This window comes from Bos mutus, chromosome 12, assembly GCF_027580195.1.
Source record: "Bos mutus isolate GX-2022 chromosome 12, NWIPB_WYAK_1.1, whole genome shotgun sequence".
NCBI classification, from domain to species: Eukaryota; Metazoa; Chordata; class Mammalia; order Artiodactyla; family Bovidae; genus Bos; species Bos mutus.
The window spans coordinates 22143093-22161396 of NC_091628.1; the positions used below are offsets into that span (position 1 = coordinate 22143093).

Sequence of the window (18304 nt, forward strand, 5' to 3'; positions counted from 1 at the left end):
GATTATGATTCCAAATAATCTCAAAGGTTTGACTAAAGAGCTAAAATTGTCAGGCAGAAATGGGACAGGAAGAAGTACAGAGATACCGATACTCAAAGCAGGGCAGGCCATGGAATTCACATGGCCCAGTGCAAAGTGGAAATGAAGGGTCTGGGATGGGGAAGTCAGTCTCCCTCACACAAGCCCACTGCCCCACTTGAAACATCCACTTCAGGATGCTCCCTCATCTGGATCAAGGGTGGGTGAGAGGATGAACGTGCTATGGTACCCATGAGGCCACTTCAGGATGCTCCCTCATCTGGATCAAGGGTGGGTGAGAGGGTGAACGTGCTATGGTACCCATGAGGCCAAGGCAAGAGGGCCTCCACTTTGCTGTGCCCCAAGACACCATGGGGTGCGTGCTTGACCCTAACGTTCCTCAGACCTCTGTCCAGGCCTCTGCTGAGGGTGAGGGCGACAGTGGCTATGCAATGAGGATGCAGAGGAGTGGTGAGCTGAGACTGAGACCCATCTCAGGCAGTGGGGGACACAGCGGGAGGTGGGCTACTTGGGGAGTATCATGTACTCTATTGTCCTGTGGACATAACACAAGTTCAAAGGCAAAATCATTAAGAATCTCAAGACAGTAGCTACAGAGCTTTAAATCCCAAGTCCGGGCCCTTCTGAAGGTAGGTCTTGTATGAATGTACTGGTCACAGGCCCACAAAGCTGACATTGATTCTAAGGCAGAAAACAGTGTTGAAAATGGAAAGAATATCTTTCTTGGGACAAACCAACTTGAGCAGATGGATGGACCTACAAAGAAGCATGAGAAAAGCTAAAGACAGATTAAAAACTAAGTGTTGAGAACTTTGAAAGGCAGACTGAGGATTCAGATATCAGCTTGAGGGGGAGAGGAGGAGGGAAAGTTGAGAGCAGGGAAGTGACAAGGTGAATGGGGCATTTTACGGCATTGATTTCCAGGGAGATATGTTTTAGAAGCTTGCGCCTTTCAACTATTCTTTTTTTGTTGTTTTCATACATAAAAACTGAAGAAACGCTCTTTTTGGATCAAAGAAGGGCAGTTGCCTGGAAGGCCTCTTGCGCTCACTTTTTCCTCCTTGTTCCATGCACGAAATCTGCTGGAACTTTTGACTTCCTGCTCTTCCTTGCTTCTGGATTTGAACGCCAGCAAATTAGTGTGTAAGATGTCAGCAAAAAATGACTTTCACAGGACAGAATGACCTTGCATTTTGGGTCAGCAGAAGAGCAAAGCAACAGACATACTAACTGCTGAATTACAATGAACCTGTCTAGGATCCTTTGAGTCTCTCAGGGGAATCACAACGAAAAAGAGAGCAGTCGCAGCAAGCAACCAGCTTTGCACGCAGGCAACAGGTGGAGATAAAAGCCAAACCCTCAACTTCCCTCAAAATATCAGGAAAAAAATGTGATCTTTCTGTTCCCCAGGGACCGGTAATAATTTTCATCTACAGTTCTTCTCATCTTAGTAGCAATTTATGAAAACGGGCATTTCCATGGCAAACGCGCGCGCACGCGCGCGCGCACACACACACACACACACACACACACACACGCATGCACCCACAGGCACACCTGTAATCTTTTATCCCAGATACACATAGATTGAAGCTACCAGCGAATCAGTAATACAGTTTAAACAGTAGTTGTTGAGAATGTTATTGTTGTAAGAAGCAAACTCTATTAGGGTGGTGTGTACCCAGGATAAAGGCTTTTATAGTGCTGAAAGCTTTTGGTAGAAAAAAGCTCTGGGCTTCACCAGAGACAGAAAAATGAATACAAACTCCCAGCAGAGTTTTGTTTTCTCTCTGTAATCCTCTCACTTGCATGGCCTTGATCAGTCAACCCTGTTTCCTGGTTTGTCAGGTTCTAAGAGTCTTCTCCCAGCTGACCTGGGCTTTTTGAAGTAGTCTTGGCAAACGTGGAGCTCGCTTTGCCCTTCAGGGGATGTCCCCACCCCTCCTTCGTCCTGTGCTCTCTTTCCACTCTTTTGAGCAGGTCTTAGAAACATGTCGGCTGTTTGGACCGCTCCCTGTGGAGGTACGCTCATTTCTTCAGCGATGGCCACTGGACCGTCATCATGGGTGCTTCTTTTCTGTTGCTTAGACAGAATGGGCTTTCTGCGAAAGTGTGCTGGAAAAGGGGTCAATGTAGGAGTCAATCTGACTGGGGTCTGGACCCTGGCCCTGCCCTTTCAGTTCTGCGACTTCTGACGGGTGACGCGGCTTTTCGCCCTCCTCTGAGTGTGGGGGTGCTGATGGCCACTCCCCAATAGATGTGTCGTGAGCATGAACCAAAGACACATGCATCAGGCACAGGAACGCAGTGGCCCCTGGGGACTCCTACTCCCTCCATTCACTCGCCTTCCCGTCTCAGCTGCCTGTAGAGTCTCGGGTTAAAGCTTGTGCCTGCCTAGGACTAGACGAGCCTTCCTGATTATCAGAAGTTCTGAGATGGCTTGTTTGCTTCTCCTCAAGATGTCAGCACTGTCAGCTCCCTCAGACCTCTTAGTTTGACTCAATTAGGTTGGAAGAGTTTATCCTCTTGTTGTTTCTTTATTGGCTCAGAGATAAAATTGTCATCAGGGCAAGTCTGGAACTTGTCTGATGATCTGTTTTTAAGAGAATGCCTCTTCTGGCAGATGCCCAAGCCCTTGGAGTATCTCAACCACCACCATGGGTCTCCCTGGACCCGTTTTGTGATGTCCATTGGGAAAGGCTGTGTTCGTTCAACAATTTTTATTTTTATAAATCAAAGTATACATTGGGCAACTGGCCTGCCATCTAATAATTTCCCCAAATAATGGTTTTATATTGACTATTTAAAAACTAGCTATTATTTTTATAAGATATTTCTCAGTGGCTTATGATAAATAATAACCCTATACCAAAAAAAAAAAAACCCTCATTCAGCTACCTTGACTTAAGACTGGTAACCTCATTTTACTCATTTTTAATGTAAGTTTGACTAGGAAGTTATATCATTCAAAGTGAATTGGGTGTTTATTATTATTTTATAGCCACAGTGGGTATTTTATAGCATGTGCTTAAAACATTAAGTTAAAATTATTCTGTCTGTGTTCTAAGCTGTATGGCTTCAATTATCCATTTATTTTCATGGAAGGACAGACCTACAATGAAGAAAGTTAAGATCTTTCTCAGTTCAGCTGCCTGTGGAAATTAGGTGTTCATCTTTGGAGGGCTCCCCAATTTTCCTAGGAGGTCATCTGTTAAGACAGTGGTTGTGCTTCTGACTTTTAACATAGAAGAGCTCCATTGCAGAGATTTGTTTTCAAATATATCCTTAAACTCACATTTGGTCAATACTATGAAAAATGCAAATGAGAAAGATCATATTTATGAAGGATTGTTTGGATAATGGGCAAGGTATTCTGTTTCATACACTACAATCTCTCTGTGGTTTAAATTAGGAATTTAAAGAGCCTGTTCCTGAAGCTTTATACCATCAGCACTGTAAACAGTCATATGGAATTCACTGCTGTATTTATTGTTAGAATGTTGCTGAGACAGTGTTCACTCCATCACCCCTTGGCTTTGTAGAAGACAAAGAAGAGAACTTTTCTTAGTTCTTAGGACTAGACTTTCTAGTTGGGTTTCTCTGTTATTATTTTGTGGGCTCTGTGAGTCACTAGGTCCCTCTTCCACTTATACCAAGGAGATTATCCGAGTGCATGGGTCATCGGGGAATTATTTTAGAGTTCTTTCTGCCATACCCTTAGTATTCTCAACTTCAGGAGTCTCAGTCTTAAACTATAGCCTCTTATTGATAGCTCACTTCCAGTTCTATGACATTTTTGGTCAAGTTTCTAAAACCTATTTTTATTAAACATGAATCTTATGGGAAAGAGACATTTTCCATATGGAGGCAAAATGGAAAATACTGAACTTTGGGATTTTACTTTTGAAATATTTGCAGGGAGAAGTAGACCTGCTAGGTGCTTTTTCTTACCGTAGTTGTCTTTTTTGTTTGTTTTTAATGCTTTTTTATTGTGGTAAAAGTCACATAATATAAAATAGACTCTTTTTGTCATATTTAACTACAGTTTAGCAGCACTAAGTACTGTCACATAGCTGTGCAACTCTCATCATCATCTGTCTCCTGAATTTTTCATCTTCCTAATCTGATACTCTGTCCCCCTTACACACTAACTCCCTGGGCATCTACCAATGTACTTTCTGACTCTATTAGTTTGACTTTTCTAGATGAGTCAAACGGGTGGAATCAAACACTATTTGTCTGCACCTAATGTATTTTTGGTTCCATGACTTTAATAATGTCTTGAACTTGCCAGAACCTATGGTTTATTGATCTGACCACATTTTTATGTCCCACATTCTCATCGGTTCTTTACTTCCCTCCTTTCTCAACTTATGGTCAATCACTATCATCACTCATGGAAAAATCCCATCAGTTCTTTTCTCTCTCTCTTTTGTTTTATTTGCTTAGCAAAACCCCTAACACCAGTTAAATCCTGCTCTCCTTTTCCCCTTGCCTACATCCAAGCAGATAAAAGTGGCTGGACAAAAGCATACTCCAATGCCGACCAATCTTCCTTAAATCTGTGAGTCCTAATTTAAGTAGGCTCTTAAAGCCGGCAGGCACTCAGAGAACACTTGCCTGCTTTTAAATACCGAAACTTTTAGACTTAGAACAAAGCTATCCAAACCTGTTCTGCTTGCAAATCTCCTAAAATAATTTTTCAAAACTATGTATCCTCTTGCATATTTTAAATGGTTATTTAAATTTTCATACAGAAATCTAAATAGTTGAGAATCTTAATTATAGTGTATTGCAAATATATATCTTTTTAATTGTAAAACTTTTATATTACTCTAAGGGAAACTTAATATTATAGTGATTTGATAGCCATCAGTATCCATTTTTAAAAATGGATAAATAAGTTCTTCTTTATCAATTAGAAATTTTACATCAGTCTAGTTTTTCCTTGAATTCATTTATGTTATAATTCAAAGTAGTTTATTGTTCATCCTATCATTGCTTTGCTGCCAAAAAGTGCATATATGGTTAAATTAAAATTGGCTTAAATATCCTGATTGTAAATCTCTTAAGTGTTCAATTTATTCATATTGAAATATTATTATAATCATGATTAGTACCAAAGTTACCAAAATTATGTATATATTTTGCATATTTTAGTAAATAATCATAAAGCATGAACAAATAAAAATGTTAAAATACATCTTACAGTAACCATAGGGCTGGTGTGTATTTTATAAAAATTTGTTTTGAAAAATTTGAAAAATTTTAAATTTGCAAAGTTGCAAGCATGGCATAATGAACAACCACATACCCTTCCCCTGGACACAACAACTGTTAACTTTTGCCTTATTTGCTCTGTTTCCCTCCATATGGTTTTCTTTGCTTGTTGACCCACTTGCGAGTGTTCAGCTAGGAGCCTTAATAACACACAGGAAAGCAGAGTGTGGAAAGCAGAGTGTGTGGAAAGCAGAGTGTGTGGAAGGCAGAGTGTGTGGAAAGCAGAGTGTGTGGACATGACACAGATCTTAGGGAAGGTGTGGTGGTGGGCATACCAAAAGCTTCTGACTCCTTTATTTTCCTGGGAAAGAGGAATCAAGAGTCTGGGCGAGATGTTGCTGGAAGTTTATGGAAAGAGATGAAAGTACAACTCAGGTCAGTCAGCGGACTTCAGTCCTGGGTCTAGACACCCTTCAGTTCAGTTCAGTTCAGTTCAGTTGCTCAGTCATGTCCCACTCTTTGCGACCCCATGAATCACAGCACACCAGGCCTTCCTGTCCATCACAATCTCCAGGAGTTCACTCAAGCTAACGTCCAACGAGTTGGTGATGCCATCCAGCCATCTCATCCTCTGTTGTCCCCTTCTCCTCCTGCCCCCAATCCCTCCCAGCATCAGAGTCTTTTCCAATGAGTCAATTCTTCGCATGAGGTGGCCAAAGTACTGGAGTTTCAGCTTTAGCATCATTCCTTCCAAAGAACACCAAGGACTTATTTCTTTTAGAATGGACTGGTTGGATCTCCTTGCAGCCCAAGGGACTCTCAAGAGTCTTCTCCAACACCACAGTTCAAAAGTATCAATTCTTTGGCGCTCAGCTTTCTTCACAGTCCAAATCTCACATCCATACATGACCACTGGAAAAACCATAGCCTTGACTAGACGGACCTTTGTTGTCAAAGTAATGTCTCTGCTTTTTAATATGCTATCTAGGTTGGTCATAACTTTCCTTCCAAGGAGTAAGCGTCTTTTAATTTCATGGCTGCAGTCACCATCTTCAGATTTTGGAGCCCAGAAAAATAAAGTCTGACACTGTTTCCACTGTTTACCCATCTATTTCCCATGAAGTGATGGAACTGGATGCCATGATCTTCATTTTCTGAATGTTGAGCTTTAAGCCAACTTTTTCACTCTTCACTCTCACTTTCATCAAGAGGCTTTTGAGTTCCTCTTCACTTTCTGCCATAAGGGTGGTGTCATCTGTGTATCTGAGGCTATTGATATATCTCCCGGCAATCTTGATTCCAGCTTGTGCTTCTTCCAGCCCAGCGTTTCTCATGATGTACCCTGCATATAAGTTAAATAAGCAGGGTGACAATATCCATCCTTGACATACTCCTTTTCCTATTTGGAACCAGTCTGTTGTTCCATGTCCAGTTCTAACTGTTGCTTCCTGACCTGCATATAGACACACCTGGGGGTATACAAAGCCCTTCAGGAAGTACAAGGACATATACAGCTTTTTTTTTTTTTTTTTTTTTTAATGTGGGTCTTTCTTTTTTTAAGTCTTTATTGACTTTTTTACAATGTTGCTTATGTTTTACTTTTTGGGCCATGGGGCATGTGGACTCTTAGCTCCCCCACCAGGGATCGAACCTGCACCCCTGCATTGGAAGGTAAATTCCCAACCACTGGACCACCAGGGAAATGCACATGATCTGTTTCCATGCGCATTCTCTCCTTAGAACGCTGCCTGCTACATTCTCCATCTTCCCAACTTTAAGCATCCATTATTAGGCCCATATCCACTATCTATAGCTCACTTCTACTTCCATGACTTCAACAATGTCTCAATGTCTTGGACCCACATTTTCCCACTTGATGAACTTTATTTACTAACCTTCTAGTACATCACATTGTTCCCACTTTCCTCCTAATTCATTGCTTACTCTTCCTAGGACTTCTTTGCTTGTTTATCTTTATTCCTGGCTGTTAAATGTTGGCACACCTAGGGCTGAGACCTCAGATCTCTTCTCTTCGCTATTGTTACCTAGGTTATCTCATCCAATTTCATGGCAATACAACCGTCGATATACTCCCAACTCCTGAATTTGCATCTCCAGCCTGGCCTCTTCTCTGAGATCCAAACTTGCATATCTAACCACCTAGATAAAATCTCCATTTAGGTGTATACTGAGCATGTCAAATTTAACATTGTCAGGACCAAACTCCTGCTGGTTTCCTCTTGAAACCTGTTACACCAGAGGTCTTTACACCCAGTAAATGCAATTCCATCCTTACCAATGTCCAGGTCAACATTTTTGCAGTTATTTTTTCACTTTTTCACTCTTTTCTCTCTCAAACCCCACCACTACCAATCCATTAGCAAAACCTGCTGGCTCTAGTCTCTTCTGATCACCTCACAGCTACCACCCAGGTCGTGGCCATAGCCGTGTCTCACCTGGATTTATGGCATTAGCCTTCTAACAGGTCACCTTGCTTCCTCTCCGTTGAGTCTGTTCTCAACACCGCAGCTGTTGCACTTCTCAGAACACTCCAGTGGCCAGAATCCTCCCGGTTCACCTGTGAAGCCCTTCCTAAGCTGCTCCCCAGGACTTGTCTGGCTTCTCCTCTGGCCGGCTCACCTGCTCTCTCCCTGGACCAGCCACACCAGTCCTTCTGTGCATCTCATTCCCACCATACCTGCTCTCTCCTCCTGCTTTTGTGCCTGCTCTTCCTCCAGCTCTTTCTACCAGGGCTCACCACTCCCCTAGTTCCTTCAGTCCTCTGCCCAGATGCCACCTTCTCAGGAAGGCTTCCGATAATCTGACTGAAATCCACAACCTCTGCCCTGCGCTCCTTAAACCTGCGCCCTGCTTCACTTTTCCCCAGAGCACCCGTTTCCTATTGTGCTATGTTTTGCTTATTTGCTTAGTATCTGTCTCCACCCAGAAAGCAGGACACTTTTTCCATCTTGGCCACTGCTAAATCCCTCTTCTTTGTTTTTGCTTCACATGCAAATCTTCACCTCACATTTGGGACTATCCTCAGAATTCTATTTCTTCTTCTCTTCTTTTTTTTTTTTAAAACCTATTTAAGCATTTATTTTGATTTGGCTCTACCTGGTCTTAGTTGCGGGACACAGGATATTTAGGGCAGCATGTGAATTCTTAGTTGTGGCATGTGGGATCTAGTTCCTGGACCAGGGATCAAACCCAGTACTCTGCACTGGGAACACAGAGTCTTAGCCACTGGGTCACCAGGGAAGTCCCTCTCTTTCTTCTTGATGTGGAATGAGACGTCACTTCCTCTCCCAACAAAGCCATTTCTTTTGGGTTGGCTATAGCTTCTGCAACTGAATCGCCACTGGAGATGCAGCCAACCAAGTTTTGGGGGCACAAGTGAAGTTGTATTTATCAATCAGGTTACGTCATTTATGACTCAGAAGCACACATGAAAATCAGAGACCGTCCGTATTGCTTCTGTCTCCCTGGCTGTTTGTTATTTTGAGTGAATTATTGGGTACATCCTGTCCCATGTCCTCCTTTTCATCGCAGGCTGACGCCCTCCACAGAAGCCAGTCTGCACGCCCTCTGCTCCTGTTTCTTCCACATCTGCTTCGGATTTCACTTGCTCTCCTGTCAAGAGCATTCTGCTGACATTTTGAAATCCTTTACCTTCGAAGCTGGAGGGAAAAAAAAAAATTGGAGTTTGAAGCATGGCACCGTAAGATTTTATGGGTGGGATAAATCAGTTTGTATTTTTATAGATTTGACAACCCTGCTTTGAAAGGCACAACTGTAAAACATCACAGATTGGAAAATGTCTTGGTGGAGCCCGTAACCTCTGCTATTGGCGACCTCACCTATTAATTATTTTTCCCCAGCACCTGAGGATTTGAAAGTGGCTGACAAAGGTGTTAAGAACTGATTCAGAACAGTTTGCATTTACACATAGTTTAAATGCACATTCAGAATGATTTCCACCTTTTCAATGTGTCAGTTATTATTCTAGGGTGTGTAACAGTGTGGCAAGAATGACATGGTTAACGCAATAATGTGATCTTCCATCACTTTTATGAGACATTTGCATGCTTCCATGTGACACCTAATTGACCGTTGCCCCACCGGTCCTCCCCAGTGGCATCGCCTATTATACGGAATTTATCGCCAGTACTTTCCAAGTTAGTTCAATGACATGAAATGAAAATCTCTTTTAAATGACATTCAGTGAAATCTTTTCTCTGCCTGGAAAAATTGCATTTTGAAAAATATTTACTTGTTGTTGTACTTGAGCAAGACACAGTGTCAGCGTGTGGTGTGTGTCAGGCAGGGCACACCTGCTGTGATTTGGAAGCACAAGTTCCAGCCCTTGTTGTGACCTTTCGTATGTATGGCAGGGCACTGCTAGTCAAGTGGCTGCTTCTGGGGAGCACACACACCCCTCTTCGCCTCCTGGGTCCAGATCTTCTTGTTCTGTGTATGTTTTTCTCTCTCTCTTTCATCTCATGTGAAAAGTGAAAATGTTGGTCACTCAGTCAAGTCCAACCTTTTGTGACCCCATGGACGGACGGTAGCCCGCCAGCTCCTCTGTCCATGGAATTTTCCAGGCAAGAATACTGGAGCCATGCCCTTCTCCAGGGGATCTTCCAGACCCAGGGATCGAACCTGGGTCTCCTGCATGTCAGGCAGATTCTTTACCATCTGAGCCACCGGGAAAGCACTCTTACTTACTGCCCCTCTGCTGGAGTGTCAGCTCCAAGAGGACAGTGATCCTGCTTTGTTCAAGGATGTGTCCTCTTGGGACTTCCCTGATGACCTAGTGGTTAGGACCTCACCTTCCAATACAGGTGGTGTAGCTTCAATCTCTGGTTAGAGAGTTTAGATTCCACATCCTTTGGGGTCAAAAACCAAAACATAAAACAGAAGCAATATGGTAACAAATTCAGTGAAGATTTTTAAAATGGTCCACGTCAACCCCCTCCTTTTTTTTTTTTTTTTTTTAAGGATGTGCCCTCTAGCACATGGCAGGAACTCAATAAATCTTTGCTAAATGATGAATACTCTGACTGCCTTGACCTTGTTATTTTTGTGATTTTTGACACAATATTTCATCCGTTCCAACCCATTCAATCCTTATTCAACAAACCATTGAGTTTTTATGATGAAGCCCCAAAGAGATGCTATATTTATTTTTTTTTTAGAGAGGTGGATGAACCACCTCACCTAAGAACTGGCATCTCTTCCAGCTGACCAATGGGTGGGTCTCCTAAAGTGGCCAAAGACTGGGCTTCTCAGACTGCCTAATCCAGTTGGCCCAATTTTGGGTAGGGCTGGAGAGACGAGTGAGCACAAATACTGGCTTTGACTGGGGGAGGACAGCTGACTTTGTTTGGGTTTTTGGCTCATTTGAGGACCAGCATGGGGATCAATGTCTGCATCTTCTGTCACAAAATGAACATAATTAAAACGAAATGTTTAGATGTTCACCCAATGCCTTCCAGAGCTGAACTGAGAAATTTACCCTCAGCATCCTGCTTCTAAGAAGGCAATGTGGATCCCCACTAATGTCCTGACAGTCCTTCCAAGGTCTCAGCATGCAAGGGCCACACTGACATCTTCCTGTTTGCTCTCACAGCCCCAGTGTCCAGCATCCTTTCATTCATCAACGGTCACTGTGCTCTGTGACTACAAGTTGGTGTTCAGCAAACATTGTTGAATGAGTCAAGTCATTCACTCTTATTTCTGGCTAACTGGGGACTTCCCTCATAGCTCAGTTGGTAAAGAATCCGCCTGCAATGCAGGAGAACCTGGTTCGATTCCTGGGTCGGGAAGACCCGCTGGAGAAGGGATAGGCTATCCACTCCAGTATTCTTGGGCTTCCCTGGTGGCTCAGCTGGTAAATAACCTGCTTGCAATGTGGGAGACCTGGGTTTGATCCCTGGATTAGGAAGAAACCCCTGGAGAAGGGAAAGGCTACCCACTCCAGTATTCTGGCCTGGAGAATTCCATGGACTGTACAGTCCATGGGATCACAAAGAGTCCGACACAACTGAGGGACTTTCACTTCACTTCACTTCTGATCGGTACTGTTTTGGAAGCCTGAAGATACTATTTGTGGAGCCTAAAGCTTACATACTTTGTGTGTGTGTGGTGGGAGCAGGGTAGGGGGGTGGTCTTCTTTAATGTAAAAGAATACAGAATGATGAATTAGGTACGGATGTAATAATTTATTTGGAATGAGTAAAGAAATTGTAAGAAACTACTGGAGACTTAGAAGTTCAGGTCCCTTTTGCCAAGTTCTTTTTAGCCAGTTTGCCAGAAGGACTTTCTTAGAACTGTTTCCCTTTTCTCAACTGTCTTTCCTTCTCCATTTATTTATTTGTGGCTGCGTGGGGTCTTAGTTGCGGCATGCTGGATCTTTGGTTGCAGTGTGTGGGCTCCTCCCTAGTTGCAGGTGGGGGGGGCTTAGTTGCCCCAAGACATGTGAGATCTTAATTCCCTGACTAGGGATTGAACTCAGAGTCTCCTGCATTGAAAGCACAGAGTCTTAACCACTGAACCACCAGGGAAGTCCCTCCTTCTCCATTTAGAACTCCGTAAAAGTCCCAGCAATTTGCATGTAAAGGACCCCGAATCTTAATCTTCATCAGCTTCATAGTAATCCTACGTCCTCTTAGTGATTATTTCACTGTGGTCTTGAGAAGGCCCTAGAAAGAAAAGAGGTGGGAACGGGAGGAGAAAGATAAAGTTCTTGACTAAGTAAGCCATTGGCTCTCAAAGAAAACTCTAGACACAGTCTGAGGCCTCAACTCGACTGCAGCCCAGAAATGTCGTAACACCAGGACATTCTGCACCGTCTTCTTTTGGATCCCTGCCATGGTTCCTCTGACTTGCCTTGTCTCTTGTGACCAGGGTTTGGCAGCCACCAACATCCTGCCTTTGGGTTGCTACTGGATCAAGCCTTGGGCATATGTAGAGTTGAATAAATTCCCAGGCTCCAGCTCTACTCTTTGGTGATCACTGGGGGAAAGGTCAGGTCAATTGTTCTTACTTTCTTTCCTTCTCTTTCTCCTTCATTCTATTTTCTATCTTCTCATAGAGGGGAGCAGTGTTTGAGTAGCCAAGTCCTCTGTTCCTCTTCTGAAACCTAAAAACATGTTCTGTTTTATAGGAGCATGTGATAGTCATTTTTTTCTTTTGTGTCCTTGAGTCTTTTCAGTTTCTTTACAGATATTTAAGACCACACTTGCATCATGCATCAGACATTATTAGTTTTTTCCATAACATTTCTAAGATAAAAGATCTTTAAATGCAATCATGCGGACCGAGTAAATTCAGTAAATGTGTATGGCCTTGTGTAAGTGAAAGTGCTCGTCACTCAGTCATTTCTGACTCTTTGCAACCTCATGGACTGTAGCCTGCCAGGCTCTTCTATCCATGGAATTCTCCAGGCAAGAATACTGGAGTGGGTAATCATTCCCTTCTCCAGGGGTTTTTTTCTTACCCAGGGATTGAATCCAGGTCTGCTGCATCGCAGGTGGATTTTTTTTTTTTTTTTTTTTTTTTTTTACTGTTTGAGCCATCAGGGAAGTCCCCATGGCTTTGCGTAAAGGGTATGACAAAGAGTTAGGATAGACAAGAACCTTCCAGAGTGTATATGCTATTTTGGGGGCAGATGGAGAATGAAGGATGTACCATGTAGCCATAACAAAAATCAGGGTTATGATGTCGTCATAATCAAAATAACATCAGTTCAGTTCAATCACTCAGTCATGTCTGACTTTTTGCAACCCCATGGACTGCAGCATGCCAGGCTTTCCTGTCCATTACCAACTCCTGGAGTTTACTCAAACTCATGTCCATTGAGTTGGTGATGCCATCCAACCATCTCATCCTCTGTCGTCCCCTTCTCCTCCTGCCTTCAATCTTCAGAATAACATAAGGAAGGTAAAAAGGCAGGGTGAGGGTAAGAGCTTGCATCAGAGTCCAAGATGGGCAAAGAGCATGTTGGGTTATATACTCTTTGTGGAGAGGCTGGTGAATTTCATGGAACTTTGGAAAGAGGTACTATTTCAGCAGGCATGGATGGGCTGGGAGAGCAGGAGAAAGGGGAACGTCCTGTGAGCACAGCAGGGTGGGGGACATTCAGGGGAAACTGAGCATATAGCTTTGCTCTGACATGAGAGAATACATTGGAAAATATTTTTTGAAAGATGTTGAAGGGTAAATTAAGTACACATTATGGATATCCTTTTTTTCACTTTGCTTTAAAAAAAATTGTTTATTTTTGGCTGTGCTGGGTCTTCACTGCTGTGTGCAGGCTTTCTCTGGTTGCAGTGAGCGGAGGGCTACTCTTCACTGTGGTATGGGGGCTTCTCATTGTGGAGGCTTCTTTTGTTGGGGAGCACGGGCTTTTGGCTCCTGGGCTTCAATAGTCGCAGTGTGTGGGCTCTTGGGCACTAGGGCTTCAAAAGTTGCAGCAGGCTCAGCAGTCATGGCACCTGGGCTTAGTTACCATGTGGCATGTGGGATCTTCCCAGACCAGGGTTTGAACCCGTATCCCCTGCATTGGCAGATGGATTCCCATCCACTGTACCACCAGGGAAGTCCCTATGGGCCTCCTTGAATCTTGGGTTTAGTAGTTGATATGAAAGAGAGTGTGATATATTGGGGAAATCACAGATCTTGGAGCTGGAAGAGCTGAGTTAAATTATGACCTTGTAATTTGTCATCTGACAAACTCAGTGAATCATTAAACAGTTGGAGGCTCCCCAGCAGAATGGCAGATTAATGCCTGAACTAGTGGTCATTTGAGTATGGTGAGGTTAAGAATAAAGGAATGATGTTCACTCATTCATTCTTGCAAGAAACACTTACCCAATGCCTAGGTCTTAGGGATCCTGAGGGAACCAGGCATTCAGGGCTCTGTTCTCAAAGAGTTGACATGTTGGTGCACAGACCTAGGTAAGATAGGCAGGGACTAGCCAAAAGGAAATAAGATACTTTCAGATAGCGATAATTACTGTGAAGGGAGGAGAACAGACAACTGCGTGAAGAATAATGAGACAGAGTAGAAGAGCTGTATTTTTCATACTTCAGATGTTGTAGTTAGGGAAGGCTTCCTGGAAGAGTGGACAACTGATGAAAACGAGCCAGAAGTGTGAAGACCCGGGGTCTAGAGTTCCAGGCAGTGGCAATAGTAAAACCATACATGAGGATCAGAAGGAAAGCCAGTGTGGAGGAGGATAGGGTAACAGTGTGGATGGAGCATGGTGGTGGAGAGCAGAGAGACAAGTCCCTGTACTGTCAGGACAGATCATACAAGGCTGTGTGGTTAGAGGAAGAGTTTGTTTTTCATCCCAAGAAATACTCATTGGTGGTGTAAAGCAGGGGTGGGGCTGGGACCGAATTTATTCTGTGAGAAAAGAATTGTAGTGGGACAAGAATAGAAGGGGCAGACCAGCCCGGGGACCATTGTGGTAATGTAGACAAACAATGGCAGTGGCTGGGCAGGGTGGTTGTCGGCAGACAGAAACACACGGCTGGATCTGGGCTATTTGGAGCATTATGAAATTGCTGATGGATTAGCTGTGACCACAGATAAAATGTGAAGCGAAAATGCTTTGTAATCTGAGAGGCCTGTGTACACACGAAAGAGTAAAGAGTCTGTAGTCCATCAGAAAAAGTGAAGGTTTTGAGCTTGGGAGTGACTCGAAGCAGCACTTCAGCCAGGTAATGAAGCCTTCTTAACTCAAAGAGAACGCTCAGAGTCCAGAAGGGAGGGCGTCAGGCAGTCCAGCGCTTCTCAGCTTCCACAGGCACCCAGATCACCTGGAAGCTGAGTGTTAGTCGCTCAGTCTTGCTCGACTCTTTGTGACCCCAAGGACTGAAGCCTGCCAGGCTCATCTGTCCATGGAATTCTCCAGGCAAAAATTGGGTAGTCATTCCCTTCTCCATGAGATCTTCCCGACCCAAGGATCAAACCCGTGTCTCTTGCATTGCAGACAGGTTCTTTACCATCCGAGCCACCAGGGAAGCCCACCTGGTGTGTGTGTGTGGGGGTGTTGTTAAAACACAGATTTGGCTCTGTAGATTCAGAATAAGACCCGAGATTCTGCATTTGGAACCAGCTTCTGTGATGCTGAAACTGCTGGTCTACAGGTCATACTTGCAGCAGCAAAGAGTTCAGGAGAATATTTCAGATGAAGTTAATGAAAGCTTAAAGTGGGTGGGAATATAGATGCAGAGATATATATGGGTATAGAAGATAACTATTTCTTTTAGAGTCCAGGCTGAAGAACAAAAGGGAGTCATGAAAAAAATGAAGTTTTGAGTCATGGGGACCAAGAAATGATGGTGTTGATAATATTCATACTGAAAGCAGAAGGACATTTGTGGGAAGGGAGGAGAATGGATTCTTTTAAATTCCCACTATTTTTCTTGGGCTGAGGTGTGGGATCTGACTTGGGTACTGGGGTGGGAAACCCTCCTGACCTATCCAGCCTTGTCTGGAAGGATGACAAGTCCCAGTCTTAATTCTCTACGACTATGTTTGCTGAGAAGGAACACACAGAGTCTGGGTGTATTTAAAGAGCCCCAGAGGGATGGAGGAACAGGAGCCTCATTCCAAGTAATGTGGTTGGAATCTGAACCTATAAAGCATCTTAGAAGTCAAGGAAGGCTGTGTTTCCTTGGACTGTGTAGTGCCTTAGTCCCTGCCTGTTTACTGCAGAGCATCCTTAAGGCCAAACTCCACCCCGTCTCATGGCTGCACATGACATGCTGCTGACTTCAGATATTAATACCACAGAGCCTGAGGGCTAGAGCTGATACATCTGTGTGATATTAATATTATGAGCAATAGTCCACATTATTGGACACATTATGTGTCAAGAACTGTGCTAAAAGTTTTACAGCTATTTCATTAATCTCTTGCCATTCCAAGAGGAAAATTTAATTAATATTACCTCTTTTTACCCCAGACATCACCCATCCCCCATAGGATGTGAAGTTTTGCAAGGCTTGGTGCTTTGTCAAGGTCCCACAGTAAGGTGGCAGAACCAGAAATCAGATGAATCCATTAAGTAATTCTTCCAAACAGCAGGCCCAGGGAGACTGTTCTAAGAAGCCTCACCCTGAACCATCAGGTCAGACAGCTCCCCTGGCAGCACCTCTACAAAATCATCCTGGTTGTTTTTGTTTAGTCACTCAGTCGTGTCTGACTCTTTGAGACCCCATGGACCATAGCACATCAGGCTTCCCTGTCCTTCACTATCTCCCACAATTTGCTCAGACTCCTGTCCATTGAGTTGGTGATGCCATCCAGCCATGTCATCCTCTGTTGCCACCTTCTCCTCCTGTCCTCAATCCTTCCCAGCATCAGGATCTTTACTGATGAGTCAGCTCTTCACATCAGGTGGCCAAAGTATTGGAGCTTCAACTTCAGCATCAGTCCCTTCCAATAACTATTCAGGGCTGATTTCCTTTAGGATTGACTTGTTTAATCTCCTTGCTGTCCAAAGGACTCTCAAGAAACTTCTCCAGCACCAGTTCTAAAGCAACAATTGTCGGCGCTCAATGGACCTTTTGTTGGCAAAGTGATGTCTACCTGGCGATAAAACAGAGTATCTGGCTTGACAATTGGTTTAAGTCATCTCTGGTCCTAGCTCTGTACCCGGTGATCTGTGTGACTTTAGGCAAAGCACTTGAATTCTCTGAGCTAAAGTATTATCCCCCCACCCCACCCCACCCCTAAAAAGGGGATTTGATTTCTCAGGCCAAGTTATCTATTAGAATCAATGAAAAAGGGACTTCCCTGGTTGTCCAGTGGTTGAGACTTTGCCTACCAATGCAGGGGGTTCAGGTTTGATTCCCAGGTGGGAAGCTGGAACCCCACATGCCTCAAGGTCAAAAAAACCACATCAAACAGAAGCAATATTATAGCAAATTAAATAAAGACTTAAAAAATAGTTCACATTAAAAAAAAAAAAAAGAAATTGAAGGAAAAAAAAGAATCAATGGAGAATGGTTAAACAAACCACTGATGCTGGGTCCCATCCTGGGATGGCAATTTACTTAGTTTGGCAGAGAACTCAGGTATTGGGACTTTTATGATGTTTCAAGGGGCTTCTATTGGACAGCCACGGGTGAGCCCCCAGAATGTCCGGTCACCCCTGCAAGGTGGTGAAGGAAAGCCCACCTCTATCACTGTCTTCCTAAAACTTTGTTATGTAAATCTGTGTGTGTGTGTATGTGTGTGTTGCTCAGTCGTGTCCCTCTCTTTGTGACTCTGTTGACTGTAGCTCTCCAGGCTCCTCTGTCCATGGGTTGCAAATTTTGAGAATTCATTTCACACAGGCTATTTTTTTTAAACACTTCTGAATACAGTATTTTTATTTCTCATATAGCTTCTATTTCTTTTGAAATTTATTTTTAATAGGAGGATAATTGCTTTATAATATTGTGTTGGTTTCTACCATATCATGGTGGCTTTTATTCTAAGCACAAAACCTCAGTAGGTGGGTCTGTGCAGTCTGAAACAGGAAGGAGGTCCGATCTGGTGATACAAATTCTGGGTTTTATAGGTGAAAAATAGGAATATGGGAAAGATGATTCTTTTGTTTTTAAATAAAAGACTCTGCTGCTCCAGAATGGCGCCTGGAGAGGCCTGGATACTTTGTGTGCTGAGCTAGAACCCAAAGCTGAGAAATGTGTTCAAGGCCAGTAGGACCCGCCTGGATTTGGCTGGGAAAACGTGGTCATGGATGCCTGAGATATTACAGCAGAGTGACATGGAGGCAAGGCCAGAGCTCTACTTAGAAATTATTTCATCCCTAAGGCCAGGGGTGTCAAATACCCTTCCGGGGCCTCTGGGGATGTGAGCTTCCAGGCCATGTGTGTGGCAGCACCTGGGGCCATAAAACCCCACTTCGTGGAGGTGACATCATGACCAGTGACCCTGGGCCCAGGGTTTTGCAGCCCAACCATCCCTCAACCCAGATGGTGCTGTTACGTTTCTATTTTAGGATTCCTCAGTTGTGGAAGAATC

General features: G+C 43.7%; 1 long non-coding RNA gene across 2 annotated transcripts in view; it reads left to right on the forward strand.

Annotated features, from left to right (window-relative positions):
* Window positions 1-18304, forward strand: part of LOC138990256 (uncharacterized) — a 328388-nt gene that overhangs the window by 170190 nt on the left and 139894 nt on the right. The window lies entirely within an intron of this gene.